We start from the raw sequence: 14,399 nt of genomic DNA, 5'->3' as shown, positions 1-14,399 counted from the left end.
GGCTCAAGCGCCAAGGGTCAGCGATGCAAGGCGAAAGCTTTAGCAGGCTGAAGAGGTCAGTGGTTCTCCACTGTCACCCCGTTGGCGAACTCATATCAAGGAGGCATGCTGAGCTTTCCTGTCTTCATTTCCAATTTTGGTTTCATTATATCGCGTACAATCATTATCATACACTACTTTCGAACATGCGCATGTGTTCAACTTTTTCCAAAGCGACATCATGAGGTCCTATGGAGTCGACTGAGGCTAGGACACACCTTTCTCACTCATGCACATCTTTTACGGGGAGAGGAAGCACCCGTGTGCACAAGGTGCGGAGCTGACCTTTCCGTTTTACACCTGCTCATCACTTGCCCTTTGTTTGAGAAACATCGTAAGCAGTGTTTCCCTTTCTTTTATGACCACTATTTGCCTCTTCACCCATCACTTTTGCTGGGTGATGACGCTCTCGTTCCCTTTGAAAATGTTTTAAATTTTTTTAGAGAGGTGAATGTAATCAACCAGTTGTGAAGTTTTAGTTTACCAGTTTTACCTTCCAATTTACACAGAAGTGTAGTTACACAACTGTCCTTTTAATTAAATCACTATGCTCTTAACATAACCCATTCATGTATCATCATCGTATTTGGCGCACTATGATCTCAGTTGTCGCTGCGCCATTAAACTTACAATCAAATCAAATCAAATCAAACTTTCGAACAGTAACAGAACGTTACCCCCCCCCCCCCCCCCCCCTTCTCTTTCTCTCTCTGTTTTGTTAAACCGAAAGTTCAAGAATTGCATGAAATACGTGCCTGCATGATGTTTTCTAGAGACTGAAGACATCGCGACAACTGTCGATGTCGGACTGGACGTACTGTTGGAGACACGGTTAGCTAAAATTGTCTACTTCGTATCAGTACTTCGCCGTCCCATATTACCTCTGTTGCGCTTGAAAATGCTTGGACCATGTGCTGCACATGTTTATTACTCGAGAGAAATAATCTCGCAAGACTTGGGATGAGATAAACAACGGAGTGCAGATTTTGAATAGCCGTGTCCCCTTCGGTACCTTTCGGTTGCGCCCAATTGCTGTACTTGCGGTGAAGCAAAGAACACCGGACGCACCTTGCTTTACTGCTCGGACTAGACCTTGACTACACCTTTTCCTGACCCGACTAGACCCTCTTCCATTAGCCTTGACGAAGCTCCTGATTCCTCAAGTCTAATGCTGCTGCTGAGGAAGCTGCCGATTGAGCTGAGGCGACGACAGCTCGGATCCCTTGCCAAATACTACATTATCGTTATCGCGGCGCCTTCCACATACTGATGGCTACCTTTTCGCTTCTTCTTACACGCACATGCGCGCTTATTTCCTTTCACATAAAATTGATTTGGAGTAGTCGGCTCCTCGGTTGTATGAGAAACCAACATCTCCATATTTTTCCCATCCCAACGGATTTTGCGTAACATAAGTCTAATCTAACCTAAAATAACTTAACGTCGGTCGTTTCCCTCGTAGCGCCGTATCTCGCTACCGACACCACAGCTTCCGGGAAGTACGCGGGAGTATTACCTGTCCAAATTATTTCTCCCGCGCTTTCCTTCTTTCTTTTTTTTTTTTGCGCGCCATTTTTGAGAGACATTTTTCTGCCGGGCGAAATTAATTTCGCGTCATATCGTTCTGCGGCTATCAAAGCTTAGCGATGAGTGCTGCAGGTTATGCGGCGCGTCAGACAGAAACGAGAGTTGGAGAGAAGTATCACGTTTCTCAAAATTAATTTCCGGTACAGGAAGATTTCCCAGTACCGCTTTTCTCTCAAGCGCAGCCGATGCTAATGACTGGCGTGTCAGGTGGGAGTGATCGTTTTGTGTCGCAGCGGTCTGGATTCTCACGCCCAGTGACACTTTTCGTGAACCTAAATGATTTTCGTCTTGTGGCGCGTGAACCGCGACGTTTCACTTCCTTTTTTGACTGTATCGCCAAGGGCGCTGGCAGCGGTCCGAGTGCGACGACAATGTGGGACGAATAAATTGCAAGTCACACCCAAAGCAGCTGGTATTGACTGCGTCAAATTTTCTGGTGGTCGTTACGCTGTTTGCAAAGCGCAACTTCTCTCTGGTAGATGCCATAGATGTGGTCAGAGGAAGTGAAACCACGATAATGCTATTCGAGAAAATACATTCATCAACATAAGAGGGAGCGAGAAAGGGACGAAGGTGCCTTGGTGCGCATCTCATCTGAGAAGAAACCGATGAGGTTCCGAAACGTCTTCTTAAAGGCTTTGATTCGAGCTCTTCAATTTTATTTTTTATTTTTGTACTTTATAATGATATCGGTAGGGTTGTTCTTAGTGGTATTGGCTATCTATGTCTATCGCGTGTCTCGCCTCAACGCTTGCAGATTACGTGGGCGTAGAGACGATATTGAGGAATATTCTCAGAAACTCTACTCGGCACTGTACTTCTCTGTTAGGGACCATTCCGGAACGCGACCGGACTTACTCAAAAATGGTGAAATATCGATTAACGATCACGTGAGCACATCAGGCTGGTACACACACATGAATGCCAAACATGAAACCCGTGTAGTTTTGCGACCCAACCAATAGCTTTCGTAATGGTTTCTTCCGGAAGCTGTCCAAGTGGGACTATTGATCCGTTTGGAAAACGCTAGTTACAGTTGGCCCTTGACATTGGCGAGAGTTAGGGCGGAGTACCCCCGTGAAAGTCAAGATTCGCGAATAACGTGAAACTGTACTGTTGACTCGTGGATGCCATAGCAACTACATAGGGTCGACTGCTCTCGACGCAGCACATCTAACGATTCAGCCGTTTCATCTGAGGTCTTCACTATATTTTGCCTCTTCGGGGTATTTTGAAAAGCAGAAGGAACATCATGCTTTGGACCCATAATTACCGATCTGGATGGTTCCAAGAAACAAGAGGTACTGGAAGCAGCTTTGCACTCGACCGCTTTGGGCAGCTCTGATCGCACCTACGCGAAATTCCGAAAGCAGGCAGCTGGAAAAGCGAAATCGGAAAGTCAAGCCGCAAAAGTCAAACGGCCAACTGTGCAATAACTGGCAGTAACCAATAACAACAGCGTTGTAAATGTATGTGAAGCGAAAACAAGACGACGTGGTATTTCAGCCACCATGACAGAATAAGGGAGTTGTCCCATGAGCTCAAGGCGACCTATTTCAAGTGAGGGGCTTCCTAACGTGGGGTACTGTAGGAGAAGCCGTTCGATCGGCAGTGTATCTTGAGTCTCGGACCAATCGATCCTTGTTAGTCGTCGTGCCTTCGTTAATGGGTTTCCTCCTGCTACCGCTGCTTTGTTGCACATAAAACATTTACGGGTATCGATCCCTGGGACCCATATTTAGTGAGTCGCAAGGAGGCTCTATTAAGAAACGCGATATTTGCGGAAAATCGAAAGTCTTTCCCAGGCAAAGGCGGCTCCCACCCCTCTCTTCTTCTCTTGGCCGCCAACAAGTGATGAGAAGTTGTTCGTGCAAGAGTGGGTGACGTGCTTCGAGAGAAAGGGCAATAAAAATCTCCAGGGAGTGGCACCATTTACATTGACCATTGATTGAAGAAGTGCCTGGACGAAAGCGAGCAGAGGGCGGAAAATAGGGCACAGCTGAGGTGTCAAATACACGTGTGTATGGCTGTTGCTGTACATAGTATCTGACGGGACGGGACAATGGTCACGAGAGTGGAGGGCTCCCGTAGCACTCGTGCCAGCTTGTATTTGGATATTTCAATTTCTCCTCTGCTGAGTGGTCATGCCAGCAGGAAGTGTGAAGATGAAAACAATTAGCTAGTTAATATATACGAATGGCGTGCACACAGGTTGATCTTTAAAACAATAACAACTTTATTGATGATGATCATGATTGGAGAGTTTAATTTCATCTTTAAAAGAATCGCTTTCCCAAATATCGCTTGCGAGAAAAATTGAGCAGTTCTAGTTACACAATTCTTAGAGATGAACACGCGCCGCTATTTTTCGGCCCAGCCGGCCCAGGTATGTGTCCGTCGAAGAATGACCAAGCCCACCCGCCCTCTAGGAGCTGCCTACAAAATCACTCCGGAATATCCAGGGGCGCCATCCAAGCGCAGACCAACGCACAACGACCTTTATTGGCTGTTTAAATATTATTGCGCAAGAGAAGGATGTCGTCCGTGCTTTTCAATATTCACAGTGCTGGAAATAGTCCAAACGCTGGGGGTGGACATTCATCATTCCGAAATCATGAGGCACACCGGCACCACAACGAATAAAAACAGTGTAAAAAGTTACAACATTGCTACAACATTGTTACGCTCCGGTCTGCTACGCCCTTCTCTTTAATAAATAACGAACTGCGGATTCGTGGCTTTTTCATTTCTAATGATGGGTCCCTCATGGGTCCCGAAATGTCATCTGTGTGTGTGCTTTTTTTTACTGTTTGCGGCCTGTTTTATTTGTTGCGCTGCCGGTGTACCTCTTATTTTAGAAATAAAGAATATTCACAATGCATAGAGCAATCCGGGCCCGGGTCGTGCCCGGAGCTGAACAAATATGGGTGACCCGAACCCGGCCCGTGTCAATCGCTAATCGGGTTGCGCTTGGCGCGTTCCAAGCATGTGTCGCTGGGAATATAGATTGTGGCTTTTTTTTTAAATGCATTGTATAGTGACTGTCTTACTCTCAAAGAGTTGATAGGGGCCGGAAGGGACAGCTTTCCTGAAAATTAGAACTTAGCTGACACATAGCTTATGCGCTTTCTTGCTTTCTATTCCTCATTAGATTTAATGGCGAGGGATGCACACACCAGAGGCTACTTTCCAGAATGCGGCTGTAGGTGCGCCTGAAGATTTGTCAAGAGATGCGTTTTGTTGATCTGTTGTACAGCAGAAAAAAAAAAAAAGGAAGATGGAAACGCGAAGATGTACCTTTGCAGTTTGGAGACATACAGCAATTCATTTCCTTTGAAACGGAGTTTACCCGCGCTAACAGCTGCCTATAGAGCTGTTGCGGCGAAGTTTGCACAGCGCCATTTCGGCCCCAAGCGGCCACGGATCCAACAGTACGTAGTTTCTTGAGCTTGTTCCGCTTGGTGTTTCAAGCGGTGTGGCGCCAAGGAAAGCTCGAAAACATGTAGGAAATCCACAGAAAAAACGGTGCATCTTACCAAGTGCGAACAACTCGAGACCGCGTATTTGAAACAGAGTTCGAGGTAACTCGTTACTGTAACTAAGTTCGTTTTTTTTAAACTTGTAACTTAACTCGCTATTTTGCGCCATGGCAACTTTCAGAGTAACTCGTTCCTTTTTCAGGTAACTTTGCCAAAGTAACTTAAGTTCCAAGTTACTTTTCACTCGCTTTTCACTCGCGTCCACATATTTTCTTGCTCCGGTTCCTTCTTGGCATTTTTTGCCATAAAACGTGATATTCACTCAATGACCGTACTTTATTCAGGAAGTAAGAACCGCTGCCATTGAAATGAAGCTGAACCATTGTGCGACCACAGGGAGTAAGATGCAAAGCGTTTGAATAGACCTCTACCAGAGAAACGTCATCATGACGTTGGTAGACAGACTGAAACCGAAACAAATCGGAAGGAGAGGGCTGGGTTCCACGAACGAGCACTTGTTCGCTGTTCAATAAGTTCAACTCCCTGGGGACGGTTCTAGCTGCAAGCAATGTTTCCCTCCCCCACATTACTAGCGCTCTTTGCAGAGGTAAACAATCTCCACGTTATTCTCTTCGTCCGTCGCTTTAGTGCATGTATCTCTCCGTGCTGTGACTCGCTCCTCACTATACAGGGCATTTGCCGGTAACATCTCATTACGGCCCGAGTCTCATTACGGCCGAAGTCTCATTACGGCCGAAAGTCTCATTACGGCCGAAAATCCTTTAATCCCCAAGTGTCTCGTTACGGCCAAAGTCTCAATACGGCCGAAGGTAGTCTCATTACGGCCGAAGATGTCTCATAACGGCCAAAAAGAAAAAAGAAGCATCCACCATAGTAGCTCTGTATATACTGTGTTTTATGCTTCCCAAAATGTGTCCGAGGCGGTGTGCCCCCAGGGCTTGTGTCACACACAATGGTTCATGCACACAATATTGCGACAGTGTTTCATGCATCCCTCGTGAAAAATGTTTTTATTGTCATATGTGTCACACGATATTTGTATGTGTTACGCCATTTTCTCTCAGTATTCAAGCAACATCCTACTCGTTGGTTCTGTGAGCAAACTGTGTGTGTGTGTGTTCTGAAAAGTACTCCACAAGGGAGCCCACTGGGAGCTCCAGGAGTCACATGACCTATGACCATGATCTTCTCCCCCACTAGCTGCCTTCTACAATTTACGTCCACCTGAAATTTACAAAAAAAGTACATAAGCCACTGAACAAAATGACATATGCTCTTGTTTGATGATGACTATAAGACATATGCTGTCAAGCAGACTTTTTTTTTCATATATTCGAAACATATTCAAGAATTATGGACAACAATGGCAATTACGTCATAATAATGCAGCTGCATAGCCAGGAAACTATTTCAGGAGGTGTTTTATGAGGCTTGACATGGGGTGGAAGAGTCCCCCTCGTCAGTGCTTTATCCAGACCCCCCCTAACTTTTTTGCCTGTGCACCCCCTACAGGGGGTGCCCTTGCGATTTCAGCTTCAGATACGTCTGTAATGATATGTTAAGCTGTAATGACGTAACTATTCCAACAATTTTTTCCAACACCCTTCTCGTGCTTGGGATTCTGGATAAACCACTACCCCTTGTTCATTTTCGTGGGGCACTACATTAGAGCTTATGCCACTGCACTGATGTCACAATGTTAAAGAGTGTGTGTCACTCTGGGCATTCGGAATTCCTCTAAGCTACAATATGTAAATTCAGAATATCCGAAGGGTAAACATCAGATGTTACCGGCAGGCTTCATGCTGAAACGCGTGTACGCAAAACACTTCCGCCGTGGTGGGCGACGCCGTTAGTGTAATCATACACGCAAGACAACTGCGGGCACATGGAGTAGTGGCAGCAACCTGAAAACGATACATTTTCTTGTTACATATGAGTAATCAAAAATATACATTCCCACATGTTTCGTTTTGTCGTTTGTAGGAAGCGCTAGTAAGGGAACAGCACTTGGTTGGTCACATGCAAGCCACAATGCGAGAGGTGCCGATATTTCGATTACGCGATCAAAAATTAAAAGTCTAGAACCATGCACACTTCCCCATGCAACTACTTCCCCAGCATCGTGAGACATGACACCCATGACATGACACCATGTATTCACGTATAGTGTAATGATATGCAGGAATGAAAAAGATGCCAACATACCTGTAATCCAGTGTCCCATAAGTTTGATTCGATTTTTTGGCAGCTACCATGAAGAGCAAATGCACGATTCACAAGTTTCGTTTCGCCATTTTCATTGTTGATTTCGCAAGCGTCGAGCAATCCCACGTGACCTCCTTTGGATCAGTGAAAAGTGAAAATTACTCGCGTCATGAACATATATGTTCATCTCAGCGCAAATCACGTTTTGCATGCTATAGAAGGAGGGGGGATCAATACTCTTCCTTTCGTGTTTTGATATCTTGTTGTTTTGCTACTCTCACTTCGGAGTTCGGATGGTGTCTAGCAACGTTGGGTACCTCGTTTCTTGTGTGTGTGAGCGAGTGGTTGCTGTTTACGATGTGTTCATATATCGCTTTGTAGTGCTGTAATGTGCAAATTAGCGGACTTTATAGCGGCTCTCTATTTTCCGTCGTTGTCTTTCGAGCAGCGCCTGTTGTTCCGGTAAAAATCGAGTTGAATGAATCGCCACAGCCCCAACGTATATCGCGCAGTGTTGACCAAGACCAAGTCAAGCAGGAATTCTGGTGAGTAATGCTTTCGTAGATTGCCTGTCTTAGTAGTGTGCTGTCCACACATAGTTGGATTCTCATAAGAGTAATTTAAATTAATCAAAACAGCTGAAGTGCCTGTAATAGATGTAACTCGGTATCCGTTCGTAGGTTTGCGCCGTTTCTAGTTGGTTGCGCGTTTAGGAACAACAAATTTATTCGAAGACGATAAGATACCGACAATGCATCACCGTACAGCAGCATTTACTCGTATCATTGTGAGCCATATTTAATTTGTTAAAAGTTGTCGTCGTATTTCTTCAAAAATAAAAGCGCAAGTCGGCGTACTTGAATTGATCTCCTTGAACTGCTTACGTCGAACGTCTGCAAATGTTGTACTTATGTGCCTTCGCGCACCATACTAGGCACAAAAGCATATCTGATTATAATAAATACTTCAAGAGGAAGTCATTCAAATACATTGTTATTTATAGCTGGTTTTCCATTCCAGGCATGGTATGTGGCTGCACGGAGGATTCCGAAAAAGAAAAACAACAACATGGCTAATAGGATCTTGCTGCCCAGGGAGTCCTGGCCGAAGAGGTGAGCTGTTAAGATCATCATAAGGTTCTGTTGTGAAGTGAGAAATTTTGTAGTAGTGCACGAATGTTAATTAGTGCACTACCTTTATAAAAAAGAAACCAGAAATGGAAAGTTATGCATGCATCATTTCATGAATTGTAATGTATCACTATTTGATATTCACATGTTTCCATTAAAGGAATGAACTACTGAACCTATATTCATATCATGGTCATGCTCTGTGTTTACCTGGAAGTCACATTTTTAAGGCTTGTCATTCTTTTGTCTAGATGAAGATTTATGTTAACCTTGTATGAAATAACAGACACGTATCAACACATGTGCAGCTTGTGCACATTAAAACCAGCCATGTAGAGACAAATGCTTGTGTTTTTTTTTTGTTTTTTTAATATTCTAGCCTATTCATGGTTGCTCTTCGCTTCTTGCAGGTTTACTCATTCCAGAAGCAAGAATTGTACAATTGTAAGGCGAATGGAAATAAATTGACATCGACTGAGATAGGTGTTCCGTCTTGGCCAGTGACTGTAGGATGGCTCCAAAAGCGTCACAACAAAGCCAATATTCATCTAGCTCTCTACAAGTAGCTAACTCCACATAGTAGCCTGCTTCACAGCAACATCAACACTACCTTGTGGGAGTACACATTACACAATATGTTGCATTGTGCTGTGGTATGATAACATACCGTTTGTCTCGCAATATGTGTATATAAATATGATAAGGGCCCGAAGGGCACAGTGCATGCCTTATACCCTGCTGAATATATATCCATACCTGGCTGCGACATTGCATATCAATGCAGGTTACAATACACATTTTCACACTTGGCCGTTATGAGACATCTTCGGCCGTAATGAGACTGCCTTCAGCCGTATTGAGACTTTGGCCGTAATGAGACACTTGGGGATTAAAGGATTATCGGCCGTATTGAGACTTTCGGCCGTATTGAGACATCGGCCGTAATGAGACTTCGGCCGTAATGAGATGCAATCCATTTGCCTGCATATGCCATATTCGGTGAACTTGGCCAATTTTTTTTTCTTGTCCTAGCTAGAATGCCGACTTAAATGAAGTGCTGAACTCATCTATGTTGAGCAGAGTTGATCCAACGCTCGCTTTCCGCATGCCACGAAACACCTCTCGTCAAGATGCTGCATTAATCCAACGAATGCGACTCGATGTGGCCTTTACAGCTCAGTGGCGTTACCGCTTGAGACAAGTTGACTCTCCCAACTGCTGCCACTGTGGTGCTCTAGAGGATCTGGCGCACATTCTTCTTCATTGCCCTCACTACCAACCTTCCCGGACCTCACTGTCCGAGTCTCTTCGTCAGCTGGACTCTCGCCCCTTCTCCCTCTCGAAATTGCTTGGTCCCTGGCCCAATCCAGCCCAGCAACGATCAGCGCTCAAAGCCCTTTTGACATTTCTGGACACCATCGGACTCCGATCGTTATTGTGAGGGGGCTCTGTATTTTGTACCCCACATCCCCACCAGCAATGGGGTAGAGTATCGCCTCTGGCGATGAACCTCCCCACTCTCCTTCTGAAAATCAAGTTGTTGTTGAACTATTTTTTTTTCTTTTGTCGCAAGTTTCGATGACTCAACGACATTACATGTATTTATACTCATAGATACAAATAACAATAGAGAGGGGAAGGAGGGGAAAGCTGTGAGAACAGCTTGTCGCAGGGGAAAATGTAAAACTGTTCAGATGCTACGCGAATCACCACGTTTTTAATTTGTTGGGCTTGTAGGGTCTGTAAGACGTTCGGGAGCTTCCGAGCACGACATCGTGCCATCGACCTCCTTCATCCAGCTGCACGATGTTGTAGTCTCAAGTTTAGTAGAGCGTTATTGGTTATATTACGTAACACTGCACGCATAGACGATGTTCTCGCTTTCACGTAAAGTTAGGAACGAAGCGTACATTCAGCCGGTATATTGAAACAGTGATGTAACTTGGACAGAAATTTACACACCACAAGCAGCCGCATGTTTCGCATTCGTTGAGCCTTTCCGCCGCTTTCATCTCGGCGGGGTATAGGTTCTTGCTAATCATTTTACCTGCTGTCTCAAGCGATAATCATGTTTAGCTACGACGTCATGTCTGAGTGATATAGTGACCCTTCGTCCAATAAATTTCGGTTTTACGGACGAAAGCATAAACTATCCTTCAGTTTCTATCCCTTTTCAGCAACGTGGAACCGGCCATGGGATCAATAATTACTGAGGGCATGCACGCCGTCATAATGTGAAACATTTGCAATATCCGCATCGGCAACTGTCCGTTTGTTTAATATATTTCAAAGGTCTAGAAGAAAATAAAGGAACCTGTTGCTTTCGTGACTCCCACAGTCTTCAGTTCGCTTTGTACATGTGTTCGAACACGCATTAAGTTTTCTACTGAAGGGCGTTAAAACTTATTCTAGTCCGTTTGGCTGCATGTCACTCATCAAGTAGAAAATTAGAGTGTCAGATGATTTTCTATAGTATCCTTCCGCCATTAAGCTCAAAACCGTTTTCTATAATATTGGAACACATAAAGCGCGTACGAAAACGAATTATCGTGGGAAACCCTAGCCGTGCACTTCAATAACGACACGCCTGTCGAATACGACTGACAAACCCAGGGTATTTTCCTCGGCTTTCCAAACGTTTTCTGTCGTGTACCATTCTTCCGTCCGCTTCACAGTGTGTCCTGCTACGTAATCCATTGTACGCATCGCATGCCAGCGTGTTAGATTCCTCCTTACCTATCGTGTTCTGTTCCACTCCGTTAATACGACAACTTCATTTTAGTGACGATCGGGGTGTTTTCATCGTTTTCTCACTTCTTGCTGATACGACCTTCGGCGTGCCATAAAGAACGACATTTGGTTCTTCTGTCCTTCCCCCACTGCATAAACTGCCATTCACCCTCATCAAACTCACAGTGCGTCCTTCTGCATCTAAGAGTGTTACATGACGGAAACGTAATGTAGATGGAGAGGCGGTAGCGCTCGCTCCAACAGGACTTGTTAGATATAGCTCGAATTGTCTTTCTGCGCAGCACATATAACGCAGTAGATAATTGTGAGTTTCGGTGCATCGTACGCTGTCCCTTTTGCGTACGTAAGAGATAGCGTTGGTGATTCTGCGCAGAACTACCACAGTATATTTATGTACGCAGAGGCGACAGCGTACGTTATACTAAGACTCACTAATAACAACAACGACTTTGTTTGATGAAGATGCTTGCGGACCGAGTTTCATCGCCACTCACTATTAACGAAGCGTAAAATAGTGCAGCTTCCAAGGTAGCATAATATTTCACACCGCAGTTATTCAACAATAGGAGCAATCCGTGGTAGTTGGTATAGGTTGATGATGACGAATAGCAGCAAGAAGACAAGGACAGGGTAGAAGTGCAGTTGTCCCGTCTACTTCTACCATGTCATTGTCCTCTTGCTGCTAGTCGTCATCATGTACAGTTATTCAACTTAGTTGTTCCTTCTCATAGCGGTAAGTATTTCTTGCTCTCCCGTATCTAAAACAAACTGCGATACCTATACTAGCATACTTTCGGAAGGGACACGGACTTCGTGCTGCCTAAAGTGCAAACTGATAGATTGCTCTACTGTCGTTCGTCCGTGCACTTTTGTTACGCCAGTAGTAGAGTACAAGCAAAGTAATGCGCATCGGCAACAACGTGTCATCACCTCGCTCGAAGTCATTCAGCATCAAGCTGCGCGTACGTACTCGCTGTCGCGTGACATCTCCACTCTTTCTTTTTCTTTTCTTAAAGCTTATCCGCTTCTAGGTAACAACACAGATATGCTCTTGTACTGCAACGCCATGCTACTCGCCGTGAATGCTACTCGCAGTCACTGTTAATATACCTCTACCCTTGCCCCCGCGCAGCAGTAATGCGGTGTTTTGTAGTACACTCTCTGGGACTCCGGAGTCAGGCAGTCATTCCGAACGGCCCAAAAGGCGCCTGTCTTCGATGCATTGTATCGAGAGATCCTTCCTGAATACATGGCGTGTCAACGGCGACACCTCAGACTGGGCTCCGGCCCGCTCGATAATGCTTATGGAGGATGCGGGCTCATATGATGCACGACCCAAATGGAGAATATCGGGTCACCCCTCGCTTACACTTTTCGTGCGGAATACGTTTGCTTCCAGGGACGGGGCCTAATGCATTTCTCGTGTATATGCGTTTTTCTGTTCAGTGCGCGGAATATTTTGCGGACGAAGAACTGCGTGCGTGTAGACGGAGGGAAGGACACTTGGCGTGACATGCGGCGAAACACGGTGGCGACGTATTGACCGTTGTACCTTCTGTTGCTGCTCTTACTTATGCGATTATTGGACGACACGTGTATCAGTCATGCCCCACTTTGTTAAAACAAGGATAGGAGCGTTTGAGGATAGGAGTTTGAGTTTGAATGTAAAAAATAAACAATAAAAAGGGGATAAATTGAATTCGTCACAGGATAGGAGTTTCTCTGGCAGCAGCGCACCGTGTCTCGAAATGTAACGCACGATGCAGCAGTGAAGTTCCTTGCGAATGTACGCTCTTGACTCTTTTTTTTTTTCATTCTCCAAAAGGCATAATAAAGCGCGGATGTTTTGCCCAGAATTTGATGCTCGGGAAGGTGTGAGCGCAATTTCGTACGGTTTTTATTCTACCGGTGCAAAGAGTGACATTTTATCCCGCGTTTCAACCCAGCCGTCGCTAACGATTATGCGTAGCGCGGGGAAACGAACATGTCATCCCCTTTCTCCATCACAACCGAGTTACATATACCTCGGAACACCTTTCGACCTGCGAAGCTCAGTTCCAATGCGTTTCGAAGCTCCGAATCTCGCTTTCTAATTGGTGATTAGTACTCGATTTCCGCCATTCTCCCTGCATATTAATCCAATAGGTGGCGTTAGATAGGGAGGTACGTGGCCCGAGGTTTATTATCGCGAAACTGAAACTTCGGGTCGCTCACCTTCTTCCGTGCTCAATTCCGCATGCTCTTGCGTGGTAGAATTGTCCTTCCCCACGTCAGTGGGAACTGGCCCACACAAGCCGGAACAACCACTGCTTTGCAAACACTTCACTGCACGGAACTAGACGCGCTATGGTCCACTCGTGAAACTAGCATGAACGTTGAAGAGAGGTTGCGACCAGAAGGAGCCCACGCCCATTGGAAGGCGCACCGGGTTCTGCGTTTGAAAGTGGGCTACGACCGCTGGCGCCGTTTTATTCGGATGCTGGACGGGAGACGCCTGCGCGGAACGAAGCTTACCGCAGCGCCGTCTCGTGGCTCTCGCCAGCGCCAGAAATATGTTGGACGGCGCTTGGTTATCTTTTTCTTTGCTGCTGTAAATGCACATTAGGAAAATACGGAAGACACTCCTGGTGGGCAAGAGCGTTCCACTAAGTCGACTGGTTGTTATCATCATAGTGAATGACTTTAGAGGGCTCGGATATGTTAATGCAAGTTAGCCGCGGGCCTCAGCCACAAATGGAGTATCCTGGTGACAGCCGCTTGTACTATACGTTGACTAAAGTACAGAAGCGGGGAAGTTGGTAGTTCATGCTAGTGGAAGAAAACGCTTGCGGTATAATGCTAGCGCACTATCGTGTACTAGCGTACATTACTATTATGGCGATTTGCAAAAGAGACGATCTTCACAGTCTTAAGCTCTACCACTAAGAGGGCTCACAAACAAGATTTAGAAGCCTTTTACACCGCCGAAACAGAACAAGGAATCCCCTTCAGAGTCATCATAACAGAAAAAGGTTCGTGGCTAAAGGCTGTCCCTGTCTTCCTTCAACGTAAGCATTTCCTTTCAAGGTCAACAATTCTACTTCGATCAAGTCTTTCCAGGAAGAATGAAAAAAAAAAAAAAAGAATGTTGGGAAATGTTCTCCATTGACATCGAAGACATGTTCTACTCTTTCCCCAAAACACC

The 14,399-nt window shown here is 45.4% G+C and overlaps 2 protein-coding genes across 7 annotated transcripts in view; one reads left to right on the top strand and one right to left on the bottom strand.

Annotated features, from left to right (window-relative positions):
• LOC135386012 (protein timeless homolog) overlaps nt 1–14,399 on the top strand; it is a 301,575-nt gene that overhangs the window by 146,437 nt on the left and 140,739 nt on the right. The window lies entirely within an intron of this gene.
• LOC135386013 (insulin-like growth factor-binding protein complex acid labile subunit) overlaps nt 1–14,399 on the bottom strand; it is a 146,416-nt gene that overhangs the window by 123,742 nt on the left and 8,275 nt on the right. For 3 of the 5 annotated variants that reach the window (XR_010420559.1, XM_064615704.1, XM_064615706.1), the window contains exon 1: nt 13,430–13,632. The exons of the other annotated variants lie outside the window; for them this stretch is intronic. The gene's annotated coding sequence lies outside the window, so the exon portion shown is untranslated. Of the gene's footprint in view, nt 1–13,429; nt 13,633–14,399 lie in introns of those variants that run through there. 5 annotated transcript variants of the gene reach the window in all.

Source organism: Ornithodoros turicata, chromosome 2 (genome assembly GCF_037126465.1).
Source record: "Ornithodoros turicata isolate Travis chromosome 2, ASM3712646v1, whole genome shotgun sequence".
Classification (NCBI taxonomy): domain Eukaryota; kingdom Metazoa; phylum Arthropoda; class Arachnida; order Ixodida; family Argasidae; genus Ornithodoros; species Ornithodoros turicata.
The sequence above is the reverse complement of the archived record's forward strand: the minus strand, read 5'-3'. Positions and strand labels throughout refer to the sequence as shown.